Consider the following 27,971-nt stretch of genomic DNA (forward strand, 5'->3'; position numbering starts at 1 on the left):
TCATATATCTCTTATTTTTAGTAAATATTATTTATGGCATATGACTTAATTGAGATTCTGAACTTAATTAAGCTTGAGTTGAATTTTGACTTCACAGTGTATTAGTGATAAGATATTTTAGAGTATATACAGGCAACTGTTAGCTTCCATTTTTTATCTGAAAATGTGGAAAATAGTGTCATTTTTGTATTAATAGAAATACTCAGAAGAAATTTTAGTGAATGCCAATTGAAGATATATGAAATAAAGTATAGAGATCCTAGCATTGTTACTTATCCATTGCTAACTAAATATCATTTTAATGAGACCTGCCAGACTGCCTTTAAAATAATTTGTAATTATATTTTAAATAATTTAAAATAGCTCCCCAATGTTTAGGTTTCCAAATCATCTAAAAATTCAACCTTCTGTCACTCCCTCTAAAAATTGAACTTTCAGCAAAATTGAGCCAAGAAGAAATAAAGTGCTTTAAACCATCTTAACATCAGAGAAATCACCTTCTGAAATGCCAATTCCATGAATTTTTCCAGCCACATATCCAATAAATCCATTAGTTAATAGCTATAGTCTATAGAAATACTAATTCAAGTACAACTCTTTAGGATTTCTGCAGTAATTTGACAGTTATATTGGGATTACTATGAAATATTCCTCCTTGACTATTGTAGGTCTAGGATATTAGACTTTCAGAATTACCAATAATGTTTTGTTTTGTTTTGCTGAAATTTGCTTACTTGCTTAAGCATACATTCTTTCTGAATGGTTATTTCTCCAAATATAAATAGTTCAAATGGAAGAGGTTTATCTGATCAAATTCATTTAGCTGAATCTTATTATATGAAATAAAATTTCTAGAAATGCATCAAGGACAACACTAGCCTAGTGCCAATGTCACTGACAGTTTAATAGCTCATTCTTCACCACAAATTGCCCCCCACCCCCACCAAATATTTATGTCACTCATATCTTGTTAAAATGGACTCTCCTCTTTGAGTGTAACTCAGTACTCAGTATCAACTGAAAAGGGTAGATTAATTTTAAGTGAAGTGAAGTGAGGTCGCTCAGTCATGTCCAACTCTTTGAGACCCTATGGATTGTAGTCTACCAGGCTCCTCCCTCCATAGAATTCTTCAGGCAAGAGTACTGGAGTGGGTTGCCATTTCCTTCTCCAGGAGATCTTCCCAACCTAGGGATCGAACCCCAGTCTCTGGCATTCCAGGCAGACTCTTTAACCTCTGAGCCAATAGGGAAGCCCCAGATTAATGTTGGGGTAGGCTATATTTCTGCTTTGGCTTTCTTGTAGGCCTAAAATCACCTCCCTGGCTTGACCTTGTCTTTGAAAAAAATGTCATTTCTAGAATCCCTGAATTTAAGCATGAGCAGTGACTTTGAGTCTGAGTATCCAACACATCTGATAAGATCAGATCAGATCAGTCGCTCAGTTGTGTCCGACTCTTTGCGACACCATGAATCGCAGCACGCCAGGCCTCCCTGTCCATCACCAACTCCCGGAGTTCACATCTGATCAGATAGTGCTAAAAGAAATTATTGTTTCTATAGTATAATGTCAAATCTTAAAGCTTGAATTTAAATTTTAATAATGAAATAATAATAACAATTAAAAATTTCTATTGGTGTATCCAAGGAGTTCATTCCCCAATGGCAATACTTAGCTTCAACCAAATATTGTTTCTAATACTTAACTTTTTAACATGTGCCTCAAATTTAACTGGATGCACCTCTTGATTAAAGAGGTAAGGATGGGGAAAAGTCACTATAATTCTTTGAATGACTTTAAGATGTATAAGCATTCAGATCAAATAGCATTCAGATCAACTAGGAAAGGTTTCCTTTTAATCAACATCAGCAGAAAGTAGACTTTTTCAAGTCATCTTCTCCTTCCTTGCTCCTGTACGGAAAATGCAAGCAAAAAGTAGTTGAATAGTGAGTTTAGGACATCTGCAAAGTTAGTCCATGTGCACTGGAATTAGCAAAAAGGATAGGCAGCAGAGACATCTATCAGTTCAGTTCAGTCGCTCAGTCGTGTCCGACTCTGCAACCCCATGAATCACAGCACACCAGGCCTCCCTGTCCATCACCAACTCCCGGAGTTCACCCAGACTCACGTCCATTGAGTCAGTAATGCCATCCAGCCATCTCATCCTCTGTCATCCCCTTCTCCTCCTGCCCCCAATCCCTCCCAGCATCAGAGTCTTTTCCAATGAGTCAACTCTTCACATGAGGTGGCCAAAGTACTGGAGTTTCAGCTTTAGCATCATTCCTTCCAAAGAAATCCCAGGGCTGATCTCCTTCAGAATGGACTGGTTGGATCTCCTTGCAGTCCAAGGGACTCTCAAGAGTCTTCTCCAACACCACAGTTCAAAAGCATCAATTCTTCGGCGCTCAGCCTTCTTCATAGTCCAACTCTCACATCCATACATGACCACAGGAAACTATAGAGGGCTATTAAACAGAATAATTACTTGGAGCAAGGAGACCTGAAGGCATGGCCAGTAACTGGAGGAAAACACAATGGACTGAGAGAATCAGAGACTCAGAGTACAGTCAAGTCTCTGCCACCAGTTGGTTCAATGACTTGGACCAAGAAATTCTGAGCATGCATTATTGAAGATTTAACTCCACATGTGCATTTCAATTTGCATAAAAAATAATGTAAATATTTACACTTAATTGATAGTACTAGTTTATTTTCCACTAATATTGGATAAGAAGAATGTTAGAAATATTTTATTTCATTCTTCAAGTGGTTCATAGTACTGTCAAGATCATTTCCACACATGATTTCTACTAAGAATTAAGTAATATTTTTATCAGATAAACTATGTTACATAATGTTTCCTTCATTAGCAGTAAAAAAAGATTTAATGGTTAGAAACCTGAGAGAAACATATCCTCCAAACCAACACCACTCATAAGGAACTGGCACAAAGTGTACCTGCCTATATATGTCATTCATGAGTTTTCTAAAAGGTTCATAAATGCTACTAATTTCTTCACTGAGGGTAGAAATTAAATCTTCAGTTTCCTTATTTTGTTGATAGAAAACAGCATCTACCTATCAGGAAGCAAATTTAAGGGCTTAGTAAATATGTGTTGATTAGTAAGTTACCACTGCATCAAAATGATAAAACTGTTGCAAAGCATGTTAACTACTAAATATGATAGCATGTGATAGTAATCAAATGTCTTGATTCAGTGAAAATAACGATAACCAGTTTCATAAAGAGCTATTGTTAAATATCTTAATTTAAGGTGTATAACAAACTATGGAATACTACGTGACCTTTAAAATGATAACATAAAAGATTTATATTCATGAATAGCTATATATTACCCACTGATTAAAACACATCAACTGGACAGTGGTGTAATAACCATATTTGTACACGTGTGTGCATGCATGTGTATGATAGCATATGTGTGTGTGTATTTGACGCTGTTAACTGAGTGTAACTGAGAAGAGTTTCTAAAATAATATATGCAAATATATTTTGTTTACAAATATATCCCTCACCCATAGTCCCACAAGAAGCAAAGACAATAAAAATTCTCTGCTTGTTTGTCATCCCTTCATTAAAGAGCTGAAATTAGAGTAATTAATTTCAAATCACAATAATTTGATGTGAATTGAGTAATGGCAGTGCTATTTTAGACAAATATTGTAGTCAAAATATGTGCACTAATTACACATAAAATAAATTTTTTCATGATATTGAATCACTATTTAACATTTTATGATCTTAAATTAAAATGCAATATCTTTACTAATACAAAATATTTCTGGTTGTATTTTATTTAGGTCTCAGGGTGGTGAACTTTTTCTTTGAATTCCTAACCTGTGAGCCTGTGGTAAGATTATGATTAATATACTAAGTTGTATGATTTATTTACCTGTTACCTCTGCTTGATTAATAACAGTAAAGGGAATTTGCTTAGGTAATTTGATACTTTACCTTAGTTTTACATAAATGTTGAAGAAGCTATACAATGTTTTCTATCAAATGTTTATGTTCTTGAGTAGATTATGGTAATATAGTCAACTGATAGTCATTTGATGCAGTATTTGATAGATTCCTAAGTGAATTTGTAGCTTTGCTCAGAAAGGTAAAGATTTATACCATGGAGAAAAATTATTTGACTCTAAATGACAGTATTATATATTAAAATTTTTATAGTGAGGTTTATTTGATGCCAATGACTAGGGCAATGAGTTATTGAAAGTTAAATATAACACCTGTCAGGATTTATCAAAATTGGGTTCTTCTATGAAAGTTTGATGTTGGAGCTTTAGAGAGTTGAAAGCAAACCATATAACTATAGAAATAGAAATGATAAGAAATACGCAGTAACTTTTCTAAGGTGATTTGGGGGATGTTATTTATTTGTTAACTTATGTGGTTGATACATTCAATAACATGTTAAAAGTGTGAAGATGGCTTGCATTTATAATTGATTACTACAGAATATAACTAAACTATGTTTGTGTTGTAAAACTAATTGGGTTATTTTAGTAAGAGAATTTTCAGGACCTATCTGTTCCTTAATAGTAAACTTGATAAAGATTTAGCTTGTAATTGAGATATAAATTGCAGATAGCATGGGCATTTGTATCATACATTTCATATTTGGGCAAAAATGACATCTTCGGAAACACAGAGACAATGAACTAAATCTCTTCTTGATCTGATAAAATAGCATTATTGTTTCATATGATAAAACAGGATTACTGAAATGTATATTAAAGAAGTTGTTTTAAATGACTATAGGCAACAACCACCTCTGGGCACTCAAAGGTATTCTCTTTGGTGAGGCTACTTAGAAATATTCCAGGTATGATTATAAAAAAAGAAAAAAAAAATACCACCTAGAATTATCTTCTCTACCACAAGGACTCTGCTAATAATGGAAGATGTTTTTATAAAATTTCATTTGGATATGAATAGAGCAATAATTTCATTCTTGAGAATTTGTTCTTTAATTTGTAGCTTGTAGTTTACAAATATAACTAAATGAAATGATAAGTTATTTTAATTTAAAAATGGTACAAAATATTTGTAAGATCTATTTGAATTTCTAGTCTTTTTAATATTCTTATATAAGCATATCATACATAGAAAGAATTGCTCGTATCTCAGGGCACAGTCTCTGTGAATTGCCATAAAATGAACATACCCATTTAACAAGCACTCATAGAAATTAAAAAACAAAAGGATAAAAAGAGTATATGAAACCCCACCTCATATAGTTACTTTTCTAGTAACTATACCCACAGAGCATATGCACTATCTTGAATTCTAGAAGGATAGATTACCTTGCTTACTTAATCACATTTTATAAATGTAAACATATGGTATGTACTGCTTTGCTTCTTATTCTCTAAATTACATTTGTAAGATTGTATGCATTGGTGAATCACTCATTCTCATTGCTGTGTAATATTAAACTGTATCCAGATTATGGTCCTTTCCCTCATTTGTAAGCATTTGGGTAGACTTCAGCTCTTATAAATAATAATTATATGGCCATTTGGAACATGTATTTTAGGGAATCTGTGTATATATTTTATTGGATATATAGGATATGTATATGCTCTGCTTTAGTAGATACTGACATTTTATCAAAGTGGTTATATCATGTTTCAACAGCAGGATATCAGTTCGGTTGCTCTGTATATTTGAGTGTATAGTATCTCAGTAATATTTGAGACTTTTCATTCTTCTATTTCAGTTCATTTGATGTGTATAAAGGGAATTTTTTTATTTGAATATATTAAAGGTATTAAAAACTTTATAATTATTTGTCATATTATATATCCTTATATAATTATTGTATCTATCCTTTTTTATTATATGCATATGAAAATTGAATCCTAAGCTGGATACATTCACTAATATACTGGAGTGGATCAACTTGATTCATAAGAGACAACTGTTGTGTGAAGAATTTTGAAGGCTGCATATTAGTTTGAAAAGGTGCCATGGTAGAAACATTTACATCACATATATTGGCAAACATTTGAAAACCGGGCTTTAACTTTTTTCTTGGAAAGCTAGTTTTTAAACATTTACCCAGCATGACACTGGATACATACACTGTATACAAAACCATTTGGTGGAATTTCTTATCTCGTGATAGTATCTTTTGATGGATAGAATTCTTCATTTTAATTTATTCTAGTTTATTAAGTTTATTTCTTATGTGATTAGGATTTTTATGTGCTATTTAAGAAATATTTACCTTAGCAGTGATTGTTAAGATATTTTTCTGTAGTTTAAAATTACCATTTGAATTTCACAGTTAATGATCTCAAGATATTAAGGATAATTCTTCTGTGGTATTATCTTGTATACTTAAGATAGTTAGCTGGATAGCTTTTCATTAGGATAGTAAATGCTCCGTGTATATGTTACCTTTTTAATGTAAAATTCATACATAAACATGACAACACTGATATTTGTGTTTAACAATTTGATGTAGCTATTTATAGTTAATTTGTCATATTTTACAAAGTTAGTATATGTATTTGTGCATTGTCCCCTATAAGTTTCAAATAACATAATCAAATGGCTATCATTTTGAAAGTAAGTATCTGGTGCTCAGTCACATCTGAGTCTTTGTGGCCCCATGTAGTGTGCCAGGCAGGCTCCTCTGCCTATGAAATTTTCCATACAAGAATATTGGAGTAGGTTGTCATTTCCTCCTCCAGAGAATCTTTCCAGTCCAGGTATGGAATCTGCTTCTCTTGCATCTCCTGCATTGTCAGGTAGATTCTTTACCACTACACCACTTGGGAAGCCCCCAAGTATCTAGCAGCATAGCAAACTTAATATGTAACTTTAACCTTAACTGTAGACAGTTTATTTCCATCATATATTACTGAATGAACCAAGTCTGAAAAATATTAAACAGAATCAATGAAAAAAAAATAACCCTCAGAATATTAGGCTAATCTTTTTGCATTCAAATAAAATTATTGTCAAAATATATTTTTTGTATCTAAAACATTATACCATATAAATTGAATAAACATATAACTGTAGGAAAGGAAAGATATACCCAATCTGAATGCAGAGTTCCAAAGAATAACAAGGAGAGATAAGAAAGCCTTCCTAAGTAACTAATGTGAAGAAATAGAGGAAAACAATAGAATGGGGAAGACTAGACGCTCTTCAAGAAAATCAAGAAAAATGTTCCAAAGGAACATTTCATGCAAAGATATGCAGAGTGAAGAACAGAAACGGTATGGACTTAACAGAAGCATAAAATATTAAGAAGAGGTGGCAAGAATACACAGAACTATAAAAAAAATATCTTAATGACCCAGATAACCTCAGTGGTGTGATCACTCATCTAGAGCTAGACACCTTAGAGTGGGAAATCAAGTGGGCCTTAGGAAGCATCACTACAAACAAAGCTAGTGGAGGTGATGGAATTCTGGCTGAGCTATTTCAAATCCTAAAATATGATGCTGTTAAAGTGCTGCACTCAGTATGCCAGCAAATTTGGAAAACTGCAGTAGCCAAAGGACTAGAAAAGGTCAGTTTACATTCCAATTCCAAAGTATTGCAATACCAAAGAATATTCAAACTACCACACAATTGCAGTCATCTCACATGCTAGCAAAGTAATGCTCAGAATTCTCCAAGCCAGGCTTCAACAGTACATGAACTGAGAACTTTCAGATGTACAAGCTGGATTTAGAAAAGGCAGAGGAACCAGAGATCAAATTGCCAACATTCACTGGATCATGGAAACAGCAAGAGAATTCCAGACAAACATCTGCTTTATTGACTACTCCAAAGCCTTTGACTGTGTGAATCACAACAAACTGTGGAAAATTATTCAAGAGATGGCAACACCAGACCACCTTACCTGCCTCCTGAGAAACCTGTATACAGGTCAAGAAGAAAAAGTTAGAACCAGACATTGAACAATAGACTGGTTCCAAACTGGGAAAGGAGTACATTAAGGGTGACAATAAGTATATTGTCACCCAGCTTATTTAACTTACATTTAGCATACATCATACAAATGCCAGGCTGCATGAAGCACAAGGTGAAATCAAGATTGCCAGGAGAAATATCAATAACCTCAGATATGCAGATGACACCTCCCTTATGGCAGATAGTGAAGATGACCTAAAGAACTTCTTGAGGAAATTGAAAGAGGACAGTAAAAAAGCTGGCTTAAAGCTCAACATTCAAAAATCAAAGATCATGGCATCTGGTCCCATCTTTTCATGGTAAGTAGATGGGGAAACAATGGAAACAGTGACAGACTCTATTTTGGGGGGCTTCAAAATCACTGCGGTTGATGACTGCAGCCATGAAATTAAAAGATGCTTACTCCTTGGAAGAAAAGTTATGACCAACCTAGATAGCATATTAAAAAGCAGAGGCATTATTTTGCCAACAAGTCCCTCAGGTCAAAGCTATGGTTTTTGCAGTAATCATGTATGGATGTGAGAGTTGGACCATAAAGAAGGCTGAGTGCCAAAGAATTGATGCTTTTGAACTGTGGTGTCGGAGAAGACTCTTGAGAGTTCCTTGGGCAGCTGGAGATCAACCCTGTCAATCCCAAAGGAAATCAATCCTGAATATTCATTGGGAAGACTGATGCTGAAGCTCCAGTACATTGGCCACCTGATGCAAAGTGCCAACTTTGCACTGTTGCAAAAACAGTGGAAAAGACCCTGATGCTGGTAAAGATTGAAGACAGGAGGAGAAGGGGATGACAGAGGATCAGATGGTTGGATGGCATCACCAAGCTCCAGGAGATGGTGATGGACAGAGAAGCCTAGCTTGCTGCAGTCCATGGGGCTGCAAAGAGTCGGACAGCAGTTGAGGAACACTGAACAGCAACCATCAAGATAAATATATTGTGAAGGATTAATTACAGAGTATGGCTGTGTGAACCTCATTAAGATAGTCAAAGATATAGATGGTATAGATAGATAAGTTTTCCCAGGTGGCTCGGTGGTAGAGAATCTGCCTGTCAGTGCACAAGGCACAGGAGATGCAGGTTCGATCCCTGGGTCAGAAAGATTCCCTGAAGGAGGAAATTAGAGTCCACCCAGTATTCATTTCTGGAAAATCCCATGGACAGAGGAGCCTGGCCAGCTACAGTCCACAGGCTTCAAAGAATACGACATGACTGAGTACACATGCATAAACAGATAGATATCAATATAGACATATGACTTAAATTGTTGATGAATACAGTAGTGCACCACATACCTGTTTTTTGCCTAACAGGAATTATAATATTAAAAACAGTATTATTTTTTTCTTAAAACTCTGAGTAAATTATATATGCATATGTCTATATGTTTGCCACAGATTGTATTGCCTTTTTATGCAATTCTGTGAATTGAATGTGTTTTTTCCTCTTCAAGTAACGTTTTTGATTTAAATGCATTCAGTTTTCTCTATCATAGTCAAAATATTTGAGATTTAATGAAACATAATGGAATTAAATATTTTTTAAATGGAAATTTCAATAGTTTCAATACACACATATCTAATAGACTTTCTTTTTTAATATCTGGGTTTTTATTGCAGACCACTTCATTAACTTCAGAGTAACTCATAACTCAAAAAATAGACATGCAAAAGTAAATGATATAAAATTGTGTTTTAACAATTAGTTACTAATTTTCAAATCTATATAATAGTGAGAAGTCTGCTGAGAAAAAGTGAGAATTTATAGATTAACCCTTGAAATTAAAGAAAGATGACATTGATTTATTTTCATATATTTGGATAGAGCCTAGGATTAGTAACCCAGAGTTGTTATTCTTTTGAATATTCTTGCCTGCTTTAGATAGCCAAAGATGAAAAAATATGGAGTGTGTGCTAATTATAAGCTAATTAGCTGATTTTCACTGTTACAGCATTACTAATCACTGTGGGATAATTAACGCAGGAAGGACAAAGGTGAATGAAAAACTGAAAGGTGTTTTGAAGATTGGTTCAAAGACTTTACATGGCAATAATAAGTCTAATCCTGTACTAGTCTTTTTAAATAGCTAAATAATGAGTTTATTTGTAAAATACAGCACAGCTTACACAAACCTTAATTCATGAATGTGTCTGTCCCTGAAGATAAATGAAAGTTAAAGGAAAAAAAAAAATCCAGTGAAGATAGACACTGAATAGAAGTAACTGATAACAGTTAAATATACTTTATTTACACAGAGATTACAGAGTTTAAGGGCAAATAAAGTTCAAAGATACACAGCTGACTTATTGAAGGAAGAAAAACAGTAGAAACTGAAGAGATGTCAACATGTAGAATATTTTATTATATATAATTTGAGCCCCAAACTAAAACAAAATTGAATTATACAATAAAATTATAGTCTGAGAGTACAAACACCCTTTAAAAAGAAAAAAATAAATGGTGAAATATATTCAGAAAAAAAATTCCAAATAACTAAGATGTTTTGGTACTATAAATGAAGACTGAATTTTTTTCTTTTTTGTAATTAAATGCTATTTTAATTTTAATTTTTAACATTTTATTGTAGCAAAATGCACATACGATTAAATTTACTAACCTTAGAGTAAAATTATTGGACACACAAAATATCATCTGTATATTTTTAGTTCATATTTAATGATATATTCATTTAACTGTTAAAGTACAATATTGTTTTTTCTCTCCCTGAAAAGTCATATTTTTAGTTTCTGGCCCAATATCTGGCAACAGCAGATGTTCTCTGAACCTTTGCTATCTAGAATATCAAGTTTATATAAACTAGGTAGAAGTTTTTTGTTTCTTTTACTAAATAAACCATTTTTTTCTGAAATACATCCTCCTTCCAAACTTTCCTTTCCTCCTCCTTCCCTCCTTTCCTTCCTTCATCCCACAAATTCCAACATTTGTGAAGGATTTACCATGCACTATGAAGATGGCTAACTAATGTTACAATGGTAGAACAGACAAGACATATACATTTATTAATTTTACAGTCTAAGAAGAAAAAAGATTATTGTTAAAGTAAGTCTCAATTTTGATAAATATTATGAAGACATACATTCTCAAATATAAAATAACTGGTACAGAAGTTGATATTTACTGCTTCAAAGGAAAAATAGAGTTTCCCATAATAAGGGAATGAAGAGAGAAAGGAGTATAAAGAGATTTCTAGCCTTGGAGGAAAAGGGGAGCTTGGAATGTTCAAAGAGGGTAAATAATGTTAGTGTGCACAGATCACAGTAAGTAAAAAGGAAGGAGGCATGACAAAGGTTAAGTCTGTAGGTCATGATAAGTGTATTAGATTTTGTTGTAAATGCCATTGGAAGTTGTTGATCATTTTTCCTAGGTGTTTAAGATAAGTTCTTTGTGGGGAATGAATTAGTGGGAAATATTTCTAGAAGTGGAAAGGTCATTTAGGAGGAGACGTTTGCAGAGTTCTAGAGATAGATGTGATAACTCAATCGAGGACGGGATCTCTGTGATGAATTTACAATGTATTTTAGATGCAGAACCAAAAGGACTTATTTGATTTGAAGTAGATGGTGAGAGAAAAAATGGCAAGCATGAATCCAACATTTGAACAATTAATTGTGTAGCAAAACAATTCACAACTAAGTTGGTTAAGATGGATCTGGGAGGCAGGTTCTAGTAATAGAACCAATAACTCCATTTGGAATCAAGAATATCTTGTCTTACCTCTCTTTTGCACTTGTTACTTCAAACAAAAACCATTTGAAGGCAAGTAGGGAATGAGGATTCAACGCTGTACATTCTAACTACTCATGAAAGGCAATGATCTGGCAAACCAGCTTCTCATAGCTAACTGTCCTGGGTTGATGGTTATAGAAGTATGTATGAATTGACACTGAAAAGGCATATGGCAACTGTTGGGACCCAAGCATTCTGTGGAATGAGGCTGACATTAAATGTACATGTAGTGCAACAAACTTCAATAAGCTCTGGGATTATAATGTGAGTTTATAGTGAGATTTGGATAGTATATGCAATGAAAGGAGTAGCAATGGCTGATTATTCTTTTTTTAATTTTATTTTATTTAACTTTACAATATTGTATTGGTTTTGCCATATATCAAAATGAATCTGCCACAGGTATACATGTGTTCCCCATCCTGAACCCTCCTCCCTCCTCCCTCCCCATACCATCCCTCTGGGTCATCCAGTGCACCATCCCCAAGCATCCAGTATCATGCATCGAACCTGGACTGGCGACTCGTTTCATATATGATATTATACATATTTCAATGCCATTCTCCCAAATCATCCCACCCTCTCCCTCTCCCACAGAGTCCAAAAGACTGTTCTATACATCAGTGTCTCTTTTGCTGTCTCGTATACAGGGTTATTGTTACCATCTTTCTAAATTCCATGATTATTCTTTAAAAAAATTATTGGGAAAAAAATAGGAAGAGTTTATTCCAAGGAGCAAAGAATTTCTAACTTTAATGTGAACTCTCACAGGAAAACATAAGCAAATATTAAAATTAAACAGGATAAATTTACTAAATTATAAAAAGAAGCTGAAAGATCTCTATAAACTTCTATCTTTACTCTTATCTTCTCTAGAAAACTGCATCTCTCAACTTGAAGGAATCCAAGGGAAAAGAAAATAGTGTTTTCTTTCATTTTGTTAACCTGCAAAGAAGTTTCTATACATCCATATCTGCCTTCTTTAACAGGGGTGAAAACATAGGAAGCTTCCCTGTCATTCTTTGTCTCTGGAGGTGGGACAACTGATTGCCTTGCTTTGTTTGCATCATGAAATCCCTTCTTTCACATATTTACTAGGTAAATGTATCATAGTGGATATCCATTCACAAGACCACAGTCTGACCTGCATTCTGATCCACTTTCCCTGAAAATTTGACCTTGGGAATTTTTTGCACTTAGTTCAAACCATTCCACTGCTAAGGAAAATAGATATTATCTGATTATACAATAGAGAGATCTGAATGTTACCATTTAAGGGAAGAAGCACTCATGGGACTATCACCTCTGGCAGTTTTGTATTTTAGTCCAGCATATCCCTAGCTATAATCTTGAGATGACCATATGATATTTAGCCTTGATGAACAAATACGGAAAAACTTGGTATTTAATCAGTTGGCTTCTCAAAGAGTTTCTCTTTACTCATGATAACCATACTTTATGTCAGCAACTGAAGAATTATGATATGGTAAAAGTAAGAACATTAATATTTTAAGGATCTCAAATATTTAAATCTAACTGTTACATATATTGAATTTTCAATCTCAGATTCTAATAAATGGGCTAAGTATGGTTATTTGATTTCTATTGTTATTTGTGATAGTTACGTATTCAATGAGTTTATTTTGATATATAGTTATTGCGAAAATGCAAATGTATTTTCTATAAACATACCAGAACATGAATTTATTTCAACTGATGCATCTCATTCCAATCTGGTGGATGACAAGAAGTTATAATAATGTCATTATGAATACCTTATTATTTTGAAATAAATTGAAAAGTAGAATGTTTTTTAGACTAATTTGATGTCTCTATTATATGCTTAAGTTAAATCATGATTATTTTAGCACATAAGTAAATTACCATCAAAAATTATAATGGTATCACTAAAAACTTGGCACAGACATTCTGCTGATTCCTCGCACTTTTGCCACATGCTCTGGGATGGACAATGATCTATATTGTTGTAAAAGGAAATTAAACAATGCGGAGTATGGAAAAAGCTGAAGGAGTTGAGGAAATTTTGTTATTCCACAATACTTACATAGCAACTTTTAACAGATTCAATAGTTATTATTCTGATGGTACTTCCATTGTATTGGACATTCATAGGAGGTAATGGGAAGAGAGAGAGACAGACTGAGAAAACAGAGATTACAAATACTGTATTTTGAAGCAGCGTAATTGGGATCCACCTTCCCACTATTTTAAAAACAACACCATTTAATAATATCTGTGAATTAACGGAAAAATCATAAGCTCTGAACATCTACAATTTAGGAGCAAGGGTAAGTTTATTTTCCAATTATGGATTTTTAAATTAAGCTTTTCCCCCAGCTATAAAATTTATAAAGTGAACGTAGATTTAAGGTAGACTTACTCCTGGAAAGTATTGTATGAAAAATACTAGGTAAGAGGATCTTTTAATAAATCTCTGAAACCATTATTTAAGAGATTAAAGTGTACTTCTTTCTTACAAGTGATAATGTTTATAATAAACCCTCTATCTAATTCAAACAAAAAATTTGTGAGGTTTGTCTCTAACCTCAAGAGGTTCTAACAGATCTCTTAGTAAAATTGGTTTCCCATGTTCATAGGATCTGTCCATCAACTAGCATATAAATCTATTATAGAGATGGAATTGCCATGACATCATTATTGTACAATGTGTCTGTTAATAATAGCAGAATAAACATTTTATCACTATGATCATTGATTATTTTGTGACTGCAAAGATGTGCTTTTAAAAATCGGAGATAATTATAACACATTGATACATGTATTTATTATATTTAAATATCTTTCACCTATTAATCCAATTATTTAAAGTAGAACTATTTTACTTCAAATTACTCACAAAATTTAATTTTATTCATGAACTTTCACAGTTTCCTAAAAGTATCATTAGTAAGTCAATTGTTCTTATAATGTAAATTTCAAGCATGACAAGTAAAATGTTGTATAAAAGGCTTACCGTGCAAAATTATTTTGAATACTATTACTAGAACATTTGCCCATGCGTGAAATAGAAACATAACTACAAAATTTTCAGGTCAAACCATAGTATCAGGAAAAGGTTGAACATAAATTAAGCATGAATCCAATATATTTGGGAGGGACTTCATTTTCTTCTTGAGAAATCAAAGAAGGACACTTATTAAACTTGGTATGAAATTTCTCAAGTAAAACTTAAAAAACCTAACCTTATTAAGGACACACATAACAAAAGCACTGGCTTGTTCAGTGTTTCATTTTAAACTTTTGGGAGTGATTTCAGTTAAGTATATATATATATATATATATATATATATAAAGGATTAAAAGACACTATACCTATTCTAGAGGACATATGGAAAAAGAATTTCACCAGGGATCAAGCATGTGAGAATGTTCATTCCTTCATGTGTTCCACACAGACTTACTGAAAGTAAATATATGCATAACACAGTGCTGATCACTAGCCTGCAAACTGAATAAGAGCTCATTTTGCAACACCCTGAGGGGTGAAAGGGACAAATATGTATGTGTATATCATGTCAGTCCAACATAGTAAGATATATTGAGGATGCAAAATGTGCCAGGCAATGTGCTAAATTCCTTATAGCGATTACCTCTTTTAATCCTCGTAATACCTCTGTGAGAGAGGACTTTTGCTTCCAGTAAAATTGAGATTAAGAGAAAGTATGAAGCTTGCTCAAGGCTGAACAACCAGAGAGAAGTAGACTAGAGACGATGCATCCTATTAAAAGAACATGGAGAAAGCTTTATAGAAGAGGCTAAGATGATAATAGATGCCTACTGGAGTCTATGAAGGCATTTTCTCTTATGGGTGTAAAATCTGAGCAGGTTGTAAAATTATAGAAAGATTATGAGCTTTGCAAGGAAGTGAAGGCAGATCCCCCTTGGGAATATTTCCATTTAATAAGATTTTCTTGGAGTATTGCTTTCTGGCCTTCATTTTATCATGTATAATATGTCATAGTGGGGCAACATGACTTATAAGATTTTTTTGAGTTCTAGAATTTTCTGACGCTATATCTATTTACATAAAAATAAAAGAAGTGGCTTCTGAGTTAATGCTGAAGCATCTGAGACTTTTGAGGCTATATCACTGATTCTGTCATCCTGTGCATGGATTAAACCTTATCTGTTTTCTCCAACAATAACCAGCTATGAGTAGATTTTTTTCCCCTTTAAAGAGATTGAAAGTCATAAATGAGAGGACTGACAAATCTGTGGTAGTTGATAACTCAGGATTCTATTCTATCCCAGTTAGGACTCTCTTTGCTTTTTATCCCCAAATGTTTTCTAGTTGCTGTGGGAAAATTTCATGTTTTATACCTTGAAAGATTTCCCATTGCCATGTTTGAAAAGTCAAGGTATTTATAGCCCTCAGAGGGATGTATCACGTGCTGGGTAGTGATAACCACTAGTCTCCCAGAAAAAGCCAATGAGGTTGGGAAAATAGCAAAGGAAACAGAAAAAGACCTATATGTAAAAATAAAATAAAATAAAAAATTCTAAATCCTGTGTTATTCTCTGCTTATCAAAAGAAAGTCAAGATTAACTTATATTTACTTAGAATGGGAAACTGGAAAATTAAAGTTAATTATTTTTCTTCCAACCAGCTTCAGTGAATTTAATCTGAAATAAAAATTGTCTAATATACTGCTTAGCAAAATGCTTTTAGCTCATTCATTAAAAATTGTGTGAATTTCCTAAGAAAAAATAAGTATATAACTAAATACTCAGGCAATCTTCTTATGTAATCTTTGAAAGTCATCTTTATGGGCCTGAAATTAATGTTTGTATGTATTTTCATCCACTTGATTGAACTTGTGGTTTGAAATGAATTGCTTTTGCATCAAATATGTTATATTAATCTTACTATAATAAGCAATTCTACCTTTCATCTATAAAAACATAAATAGTGAGAAATATTCAGGAAGACCTTTTATAAATGCAAATATAAAAATATTTATTTCACCATATTATTGCTTTGTCATTTATATGCTCAAATTTTCAGAGAACAATAACAAAATTGGCTTTTAAACTACTGATTCCTTCCTTTATTATTTCTGTACCATAGTAAGATACTTTTTTCTCTCAAAATTAAGATTGAAAACAAAAAGATGAAAAAGCAATACATTGATTAGTATTTAGTGACAAAGAATACAAAGAATTCAGAAAAGAGAGCAGAAGTCACCAAAAGTAGAGTCAGCCATAGGTTTTTGATAAGTGCTTTAGTGGATAAACTCTTCCCATCATTTGCTCTGTTCAAGCTGGGTTATTAAGTGAAATTAATTCCATTTCCCACCTTTAGCTTTTCTTATGGCAAATGTAGTAGGTAACCTGACATCTTTGATTAAAATTTTCTTTAAAAAGAAGTGATAGAACATAATACAGGATTATTAAACCCATTGTGTAAGCATAATGATTTGAATCAGTTGTATGCAAATTTAACATGCACAGCATTTCCCAGAGCAAGCTTGTTAAAACATCACATTTATTTTCAGGTACTCCTGCCATCCAGGGTGTTTGATTCAGTAGATCTGGAGTAACATCTGGGAGTGATGTTTTAATCAAGCATTACAAGGGTGATTCTAAACAGGTTGTTTTTAGATCACTTTTGGGAAAGCTGTTTTTGAGAGAAATGAATGATATGTTTTTATATGAAAAGCAAAGTAGGTAGATAACACAGAACATTAAAAAAATTGTAGAAGGGGCATTACTAAGAGGAAAAATTGGACTCTGGTAGTAGTTAGTTAAAATAAATCTCTTGCTATTTTGTTTAGTCTTCACAAAATCTCTGAGAGAGGTATTATCATAGGATAAAAATCTAAAATTCCAAGATAGTAAGGATTTTTTACATATATTACCAACATGATATATTACCAGAGTTCATGCTGTTTCCACTTTGCTAAACAAAGTTGAGGGAATAAGTAACAGGGAAGAAAGAAATCATTTAAGTAGCAATTCAATGAGAGGCAAATAGGTTGTGTGTGTGTGTGTGTTAATTACTTCCATAAAAGCCAAGTAACGGTTATTTGTTAAGGACTAAGAAAGAAAGGGAAAAAAAAGTGCCTACCCAACTACTCTGGGCTTCCCAAGTGGCACAGTGGTAAAGAATCTGTCTGCCAGTGTAGGAGATTCAGGAGACATGTTTGATACCTAAGTCAAGAAGATCCCCTGGAGAAGGAGATGGGAACCCACTCCAGTGTTCTTGCCTGGGATATGCCATGGACAGTGGAGCCTCAAGGGCTACAGTTCATGGGGTCCCAAAATAATCAGACACTCCTGAGGATTAATCGCGAATGCAGGCAACTATCCTAGTAACCTAGTGTGTGAATGCAAACACATATAATGTTGTGTCATTTACAATCATCATTAGATTATTGATGCGTGCACATTCTCCTTAATCTAATGTTATATACTTTCCCTTTAACACTTTTGCGGACACATAATGCCAATAAACCCAACTTCTTAGATTTGTGCTCACCTTGATCTTCAGAACATCTGATAGAAAATGCACTTCTCTTTTGGCTAAAATTTTTATTTACATTGACTGAGTAAACATTAAACCACATAGCTGCTATTGTAAGTTAATTTTGGTTCATGGAAATTCAAAATCATCTGTCCTTAAACTTCAAAAATTATTTCCCATTGCCTTAATTTGGAAGTGGATGAACTGAGGCTTAGAGGGACTGACTTCTATTTCTGATTTTTTTGAACTTCTGAAACTCTTCTCCTTACAAAGTCATTTATGAACACTATTACATAATGCTTTCTCCAAGGAAAGAGAAAAATACATGCACACATACACAGGCTTTTATTTTTGGTATCTGTGGTAAAATTTTGTCTTGGGTAGTATACTTATATCCTGGAATCCCTTTTCTCCTTTCGTCTCCTCCTAGACTCTGGTATGCTAGTAGGTACTTAAGTGTTGCCATTTGATGAGAGGAATTCAAGTGTGAGCTCTCTAAAGAGGATTTATGTTTTAATTGTGAAATTAAAAACAAAACAAAAAACCCTTCAGATCTTATTTAAAACAAATTTTAATCACAAAACAAAGAAAAGTGAATTGATATTCATGGCCCTTTTTGTTGTTGTTTAGTCACTAAGTCATGTCTGATTCTCATAGGATTTCCCAGGCAAGAATACTGGAGTGGGTTGCCATTTCCTTCTCCAGGGGATCCTCTCTACAAAGGGTGAGTCAGTCAGTTCAGTTGCTCAGTCATGACGGACTCTTTGCGACCCTGTGGACTGCAGCATGCCAGGCCTTCCTGTCCATCACTAACTCATGGAGTTCACTCAGACTCAAGTCCATTGAGTCAATGATGCCATCCAACCATCTCATTCTCTTTCCTACTATCAGGGTCTTTTCCAATGAGTCAGTTCTTCACATCAGGTGACCAAAATATTGGAGTTTCAGCTTCAGTATCAGTCCTTCCAATGAGTATTCAGGACTGATTTCCTTTAGGACGGACTGATTCGAGCTCCTTGCAGTCCAAGGAACTCTCAAGAGTCTTCTCCAACACCACAGTTCAAAATCATCAATTCTTCGGTGCTCAGCTTTCTTTATAGTCCAACTCTCACACACATACATGACTAGAAAAACCATAGCTTTGACTAGACAGAACATTGTTGGCAAACTGTCTCTGCTTTTTAATACGCTGTCTAGGTTGGTCATAACTTTTCTTCCAAGGAGTAAGCATCTTTTAATTCCATGGCTGCAGTCACCATCTGCAGTGATTTTTGAGCCCAATAAAAACAAGTCTGTCACTGTTTCCACTGTTTCCCCATCTATTTGCCATGAAGTGATGGGACCAGATGCCATGATCCTGGTTTTACGAATGTTGAATTTTAAGCAAACTTTTTCACTCTCCTCTTTCACTTTCATCAAGAGGCTCTTTACTTCTTCACTTTCTGCTAGAAGGGTGGTGTCATCTGCATATCTGAGGTTACTGATATTTTTCCTGGCAATCTTGATTACTGCTTGTGCTTCTTCCAGCCCAGCATTCCTCATGATATACTCTGCATATAAGTTAAATGAACAGGGTGACAATATACAGCCTTGACGTACTCCTTTCCTGATTTGGATCCCGTCTGTTGTTCCACGTCCAGTTCTAACTGTTGCTTCCTGACCTGCATACAGATATCTCAAGCGGCAGGTCAGGTGGTCTGGTATTCTCATCTCTTTCAGAATTTTCCACAGTTTATTATGATCCACACAATCAAAGGCTTTGGCATAGTCAATAAAGCAGAAGTAGATGTTTTTCTGGAACTCTCTTACTTTTTCGATGATCCAACAGATGTTGGCAATTTGATCTCTGGTTCCTCTGTCTTTTCTAAATCCAGCTTGAACATCTGGAAGTTCATGGTTCATATACTGTTGAAGCCTGGTTTGGAGAATTTTGAGCCTAAGTTAGCATTTTAAGCTAGTATTACTTTGCTAGCGTGTGAGATGAGTGCAATTGTGTGGTAGTTTGAGCGTTCTTTGGCATTGCCTTTCTTTGGGATTGGAATGAAAACTGACCTTTTCCAGTCCTGTGGCCACTGCTGAGTTTTCCAAATTTGCTGGCATATTACTACCCAGGGATCTTTTGGCTAAGAAAGATGTACAACTTGATAAAACTTTTTAAATTGGGGGCAAAATAAGAACTGCAGCCTAGGAGACAGCACCTCATATAGCTCTGAGAAACTGCTCCAAAGAGGAAGGTCAATATATAAGGTTTTGGTGAAGGTGGAGTTCTATTCCATTAAGCACCCATTTTAGAAAGGTTTCTGCTAGTTATGAGGATCTGATGTCATCTTGAAGGGATTTAGTGCTTTTATAGATATGAGGAGATACCAGGATTGGGATCATGAAATCAGTTCCTAAAAGCATCCAACTGTCTAAAGACCTCTCCTACCAGACTCCCTGGAGCACAGTGTCTCCCTCCACCCTGAACTCCCTCAGGGGATGTTGAAAGTCAACAGCTGTAGCAGCACTGGGTTGATCTCCATAGAGGCAGGTAGCAAATTTCCTTGTTGTTCAGTCATTGGCAATGCAATTGGTAAGTGCAAATTTGTAGACAGATCTAACCCATGTCTTCTGCATTACAGGATTCTTTACTGCTGAGCCACCAGAGAAACCATTTATGACCCTAGGATTAATTAATAAGAGTACATATTTTTAACTATCTGATGGATGAAAACTATCAGTCTAACTCAGCACAAAATACAATTGCCATGCCAAATCCTTAATGCAACTCTCTGAACTCTGCTTATTATTTATTTAATTCTATACCCAGCCTTAATATTTTTCCAAATTGTTTGAATAGCTCATATGTTTTTTGGCCCATTTTCCTCCAAATACTGCTAGTCAACATAGCATTTTGGAAGTCTAAGGCTAACATAGGCCATGTAAGAATATGTTTGATAACTGGTGATGACATAATCCTGCATTACCAAGGTGGACAATACATAGAGAAAATAGAGTTCAACTTCAATAGGCATTTTCAATTAATATTTATGAAAAACTCATTCAATGACATATACTTATAAAATGCCTCACCTAAATATTTTACTTCTTGGAAGGAAAGTTATGACCAACCTAGATAGCATATTAAAAAGCAGAGATATTACTTTGCCAACAAAGGTCCATCTAGTCAAGGCTATGGTTTTTCCAATGGTCATGTATGGATGTGAGAGTTGGACTGTGAAGAAGGTTGAGAGCTGAACAATTGATGCTTTTGAACTGTGGTATTGGAGAAGACTCTTGAAAGTCCTTTGGACTGCAAGGAGATCCAACCAGTCCATCCTAAAGGAGACCAGTCCTGGGTGTTCATTGGAAGGACTGATGCTGAGGCTGAAACTTCAATACTTTGGCCACCTCATGCGAAGAATTGACTCATTGGAAAAGACCCTGATGCTAGGAGGGATTGGGGGCAAGAGAAGGGGGATGACAGAGGATGGGATGGCTGGATGGCATCACCGACTCGATACGCATGAGTTTGGGTGGACTCCAGGAGTTGGTGATGGACAGGGAGGCCTGGCGTGCTGCAATTTATGAGGTCACAGAGTCAGACACAACTGAGCGACTGAACTGAACTGAAATATTTTAGTTTGAATATGTATGGACTATCAGCTGTTTACACCTTAGAGTAGATTGTTCCTACCTGGCTAGCTCACACATAATTCTGATTAAATAAATTATCCATACCCGAATCCTATGGGATTACTTACTCTGTATTATTTCCACACTGCATCTAGCCTTCCTTATGTTCCCAGCATGTTAGGAACAAGTAATTTAGTTGCTAAAATTTTTCCATTTGTCTAAAGGCAAGCTTATCAACTGCTATGAACAAAGTGTATGCTATCTTGCACCCTGTTTGATATATCATGGGAATCAAGATTAGACTTTTGTTGATTTGTTGATAAGGAGGTGGTAGCAAAAGCAGTTAAATGCATAGAGAAAAAGAACTTTAAAATATATTTAAGACTTTCAACAGAACATATTTAATTCTGGCAGTAATAAAATAGATGGGATTTCATTGTAAAGCTGAGCAGAATTCAGCTTCTAATATGTCAGCTTTACATGACAGATTATTAATAAACTGCCACTGTTATCTCTTGATACCAGTCTTTGGTGACTGCCTTTTTTTGAACTTGAAACTCAAATGTGATTTTCAAAGCAATCTTTACCTTGTGAGCCATTTTCTTCCTTTAAATACATTTTTTCTTTGTTCTCTATAGCAATTATTGTGTCATAAATGGTTTCAATTTCATTATACTAGCATTTTCCAAAAATTACTAGGGAATTATGTGCCTTTAGATAAGATAAAGGTTTGTTTGTTTGTTTTGATGAAGGCAAGGCAGAGGAAAAATTAAGAAAGAGGATTTATTCATTTCCTCAAGTAGCTTTCCCCAGTGTTTATGGGTTTTCTCTCATTTGCTTATCTCTGTTGTAGATAGCCATTTTCTACTACCCATACCTTCATTAATCCAAGGAAACACATTGAGCATCTCTATGAAATAGGCATTGTACTAGGAAAACTGATAGACAATGAACAGAGCCTGCAGGAAATGTACAGTTCCTGAGAGAGTTTATAGAAGGGTCTAAGGTTATCCTCCAGATATAAAGGGTCATCACCTATGAAGTTCTCTATGCTGTATATCTCCTTGTTACTCCATCAAAACCTTAGCTACTGTCAGAGGAAAGTTAAGAATTGCTTCACTGTGAGTTATAATTAGTGCATAAGGAACACAGAATCTGATGATGGTAAAGAAAGTGTATATAATGTTATAGAGAGGCCAAAGCAAGTAGAAACAGCTATAGATCAATAGAGGTATGACTGAATTGGTTGTATGTAAGTAGCATATATTATTTTCATTGTCATAATTGGATGACTAATGTAAAAACTATCAGGCAAAACTAAAAGCAAGAATCCATACTCTCAGTCAGGTATTTATCAGCATTTCCTAAGCACTTAATCATACACTATACACTGCTAGATGACTTTATACAAGAGTATGAGAGAGTTATTTTTGAGATAAAGTTAAAATATGCCAAAGGTGAGTTAGCAAAGTATGTGTGACACTTAAGAATCCTGACTTTGCCTATAATTATGTGTGACCTTACCAAGTCATTTATTTTCTCAGATCTTCCTTTTGTTCAAATACAAAACAAGGAAGATTACACTATGAATTTTGAACCCCTTTACATTTTATTATTCTTTCTGTATTAGTTGGTATACTTTGGGTCACAAGTAATAGGAAACTAACTTGCTTAAACTCTAAAAAAGCTTTATCATTACACTTTATAAGAAGTTGAGCAGTTGTATAGTTCCATGAATGATTAATTTAGTGACTCACTGGCATCATCAAGGGCCTATTTTTTTTCCATCTTTGTACTCTGTCCCTTTTCATAGCTCTGTCCTTGCCAAGCTTCCCTCAGTATTCAAAGATGCTTACCAGAATCTCAGGTTTCCCACCCAGATACAAGATACCCAATAGAAGAAAAGAGACTTCACTTTCTTTGTCTTTTGAGGTTATTGAATAAGTCCCACCTGACTGCCTACTGCCCACAAATATTCCTTCACATTTCATTGAATAAACATGTCACATGCCCCAGTCTAAAAGAAACAATTCCTATTGGCTTAAACAGATTATGTTTATGCTATGTATCTGAAAATGTGTCCTGCTTCCCCAGAATCTCAGGTCTGTGCAGAGAAAGAAAGAACTTTAAAATATTCAAGTTCCCTTAAGAAGATGGAAAGGAGAGATGGTTCTTGTTCAGGTATCCAGTGGGAACTGTCATACTTATTATACTTTGTTGGTATACTACAGTCTTCCAGAATGTATATTTTTATTGTCCCTGAGGACAAAATAGATAAACTACTTCAGAATGAAAAGTTTCCAGAGATGCAAAAATAAAATTAAGTAGGTAATTGCCTAGTAAATAAGCAGTTCTTAGTATTTATGTGTACATCCTTTCTCAAAATTCTTTAGTAACTCCTCATTTTCAGTAGAATAATTTTAAAGTATACAGGATAAAAATTTGATCTCTCACAAAATTGCACAGCCCTGTTCTCATCCACAATGCATACACAGGCCTTTTGTTTTCAAGCTTTTGCCTTCGCCCATGCTAGTCTCTCAAAAACGTGACAATTACACTCCAAGAAGCAACCCTCACTCCATCTATCCTCCTTATAATCTTCCCTTATACCTGACCAGCTTATGCATATTTAACTGAAAAGGAGCTACTCTTGCTTTATTCTTTCAAGTTCACAGCCTTCTTTGTAAAGTTGTTGGTGAGTCCTCAGATAACCCATGGTTCTATCATTTTCCCACTGAACTATGGCTCTATTGCTATTAGATTGATTATTTTATGGTTTTACATTTACCTGGTGATCTCTTTACTGGACTTTACCTTCTGAGAGGTTGGTGTTCTCGCTGCTCTTGTATTTGACTCTCAAATAATGAGCATAGGTTTATTATCTGTGTACTCAACTGTATGCCTGGGAAACAGATGGTGTAGGAGTCAGTGTACATATGCCAAGCAAGTAGTTGGACATCTTTTTTTTCCCATGATAAGGAAATAAGATACTCTAGAGAAGTGGTTCACAACATTTTCCTCAAATGGCAAAATATTGCCCTAACCAAAAACTTAACCTGCAAGAGACAGTCTACAGAATCTCACTATTAATGACCTAATACACATGCAGACTTTATTTAAATATGGTTTTTAATCTTCTAAAATTTTGCTAACTTTATATTCTCTCATGTTCAGTTGTTAAACTGATAAATGTGTATTCTTTGCCATAAAATACTCAGATTTTGTTTAAAATAAAATAATGTTTATGTGTCATTATGTAAGATCAATTTTCAGAATCACCCTGTTTATTCTGATTTCCTATCCAAAACCAGTATATACCCTGTGAAGTGTTGAATTTTGTAATGAAGAATCATAGATTTAATAAAATGGGAAAAAAATCATGAGATGAAACATTTTATCAATGACATCACTGTTAATTGCAGTATTCTTTGAGTAACTAACCTCACTGCACATTAAAAAAACAAATAAATCCTATGGCTGTGTTATTATAATTTACCTTCATATGTATCACTGTGTTTGTAAAGGTAGCATGTACAAATTATTTTCATCACTTTGAATTCAAAGATTCATATAGATATGTAACAATTTTTAAATACAAGAATAGTTTGTGTTGTCCATTTATAAATTGTAACAATTAGTAGATTATGATTGTTTTAGATAAGTATTGGACAAGAAAAATATTTCAAAATGAAATCACTGGGGAAGAAAAAAATATTTAGGGAGAAAACCTAGCAGTATAGTGTTTGAGTTGTCACAAATGAGGAGACAGCCGATAAGTGATTCATCCTGTGCCTATCAGAGTGTACTTATAAATCCATCTGACATCTCTGGCCTATGAGAAGACCGAAAAATGAAGTTACAGACTTCTTACTAAAGATGACAACATCAACAAAGAGGGTTTGAGAGTGCTATTTGGCTATATCCATTTATCTCACTTCTCTTCATTCTGTTCTGGACTTTTCTCACACATGTCTTCAAAATCCCAGGAAGCAGGGCCAAAGTTTAATCTCTTGTTTTATTTCCAGTAAGGACATTTGATTGTTTTCATAATTGCACAAAAAATGAATAATGTATACAGATCAGATCAGATCAGTCACTCAGTTGTGTCCGACTCTTTGCGACCCCATGAATCACAGCATGCCAGGCCTCCCTGTCCATCACCAACTCCCAGAGTTCACTCAGACTCACGTCCATCGAGTTGGTGATGCCATCCAGCCATCTCATCCTCTGTAGTCCCCTTCTCCTCTTGCCCCCAATCCCTCCCAGCATCAGAGTCTTTTCCAATGAGTCAACTCTTCACATGAGGTGGCCAAAGTACTGGAGTTTCAGCTACAGCATCATTCCTTCCAAAGAAATCCCAGGGCTGATCTCCTTCACAATGGACTGGTTGGATCTCCTTGCAGTCCAAGGGACTCTCAAGAGTCTTCTCCAACACCACAGTTCAAAAGCATCAATTCTTTGGCACTCAGCCTTCTTCACAGTCCAACTCTCACATCCATACATGACCACAGGAAAAACCATAACTTTGACTAGACAAATCTTTGTTGGCAAAGTAATGTCTCTGCTTTTGAATATGCTATCTAGATTGGTCATAACTTTCCTTCCAAGGAGTAAGCGTCTTTTAATTTCATGGCTGCAGTCACCATCTGTAGTGATTTTGGAGCCCAGAAAAATAAAGTCTGACACTGTTTCCACTGCTTCCCCATCTATTTCACACAAAGTGATGGGACTAGATGCCATGATCTTCGTTTTCTGAATGTTGAGCTTTAAGCCAACTTTTTCACTCTCTACTTTCACTTTCATCAAGAGGCTTTGTAGTTCCCTTTCACTTTCTGCCATAAGGGTGGTGTCATCTGCATATCTGAGGTTATTGAGATTTCTCCCAGCAATCTTGATTCCAGCTTGTGTTTCTTCCAGTCCAGTATTTCTCATGATGTACTCTGCATATAAGTTAAATAAACAGGGTGACAATATACAGCCTTGATGTACTCCTTTTTCTATTTGGAACCCCCACGCCCAAGGTAAGAGTAATCCAAGTAAGACGGTAGGTGTTGCAAGAGGGCATCAGAGGGCAAACACACTGAAAGCATACTCACAGAAAACTAGTCAGTCTAATCACACTAGGACCACAGCCTTGTCTTACTCAATGAAACTAAGCCATGCCCGTGGGGCAACCCAAGATGGGTGGGTCATGGTGGAGAGTTCTGACAGAATGTGGTCCACTGGAGAAGGGAATGGCAAACCACTTCAGTATTCTTGCCTTGAGAACCCCATGAACAGTATGAAAAGGCAAAATGATAGGATACTGAAAGAGAAACTCCCCAGGTCAGTAGGTGCCCAATATGCTACTGGAGATCAGTGGAGAAATAACTCCAGAAAGAATGAAGGGATGGAGCCAAAGCAAAAAGAATACCCAGCTGTGGAATGTGTACAGTTCTGGAAATATGTTATGGGAAAGTATAAAGTTAAATTTTGAAAAATAAGGAGACCTACAGTTTGCTCTTGACATATGTGGACATTTGCAGCATTTTCACTTTATTTCTTGTATCCAAAAGTATTAGCATATCCTTCAAAAGACAGTTTGGCAATATCAAGAACTAGCTTTAAAAATACAAGAAAAGAGGAAACTATGAAAGAAAAGTATCCTCATTAGTCATCCTAGGGTACAGATTCAGAAATATCAAGGTTTAAATAGATTTCATGCTTTTCTTTCTCTTCCTTGTACTGATTCATATGTAGAAACCATCATTTAAGACATGCATTTTTTCCCAATTGAAATGTAATAAATACTTTTACCCTTAAGAAATGTTATCCATTTCTATATAGCCTTCAAATTGTAAACTTAAAAGACTGCATATTACTTCAGTTCATGATTGCTATCAGAACAGATCAAGGCAGAGTTTGTTGTTCAGTCACCAAGTCATGTTCAACTCTTTGCGACCCCATAGACTACAGCACACAAGGCTTCCCTGTCTTCACTATCTCCCTGAGTTTTCTCAGACTCATGTCCATTGAGTCAGTGATCCCATCCAACCATCTCATCCTCTGTTGCCCTTCTCCTCTTGCTCTCAATCTTTCCCAGCATCAAGGTCTTTTCCAGTGAGTGGGCTGTTCGCATCAGGTAGCCAATTATTGGAGCTTC

The 27,971-nt window shown here is 34.8% G+C and overlaps 1 protein-coding gene across 20 annotated transcripts in view; it reads left to right on the forward strand.

Annotated features, from left to right (window-relative positions):
- PTPRD (protein tyrosine phosphatase receptor type D) overlaps nucleotides 1-27,971 on the forward strand; it is a 2,536,342-nt gene that overhangs the window by 1,163,299 nt on the left and 1,345,072 nt on the right. For all 20 annotated transcript variants that reach the window (XM_059889411.1, XM_059889419.1, XM_059889414.1 and 17 more), the window contains exon 7: nucleotides 3,821-3,870. The gene's annotated coding sequence lies outside the window, so the exon portion shown is untranslated. The remainder of the gene's footprint in view (nucleotides 1-3,820; nucleotides 3,871-27,971) is intronic.

The sequence above is a fragment of the Bos taurus genome, chromosome 8 (genome assembly GCF_002263795.3).
Source record: "Bos taurus isolate L1 Dominette 01449 registration number 42190680 breed Hereford chromosome 8, ARS-UCD2.0, whole genome shotgun sequence".
Taxonomy (NCBI): domain Eukaryota; kingdom Metazoa; phylum Chordata; class Mammalia; order Artiodactyla; family Bovidae; genus Bos; species Bos taurus.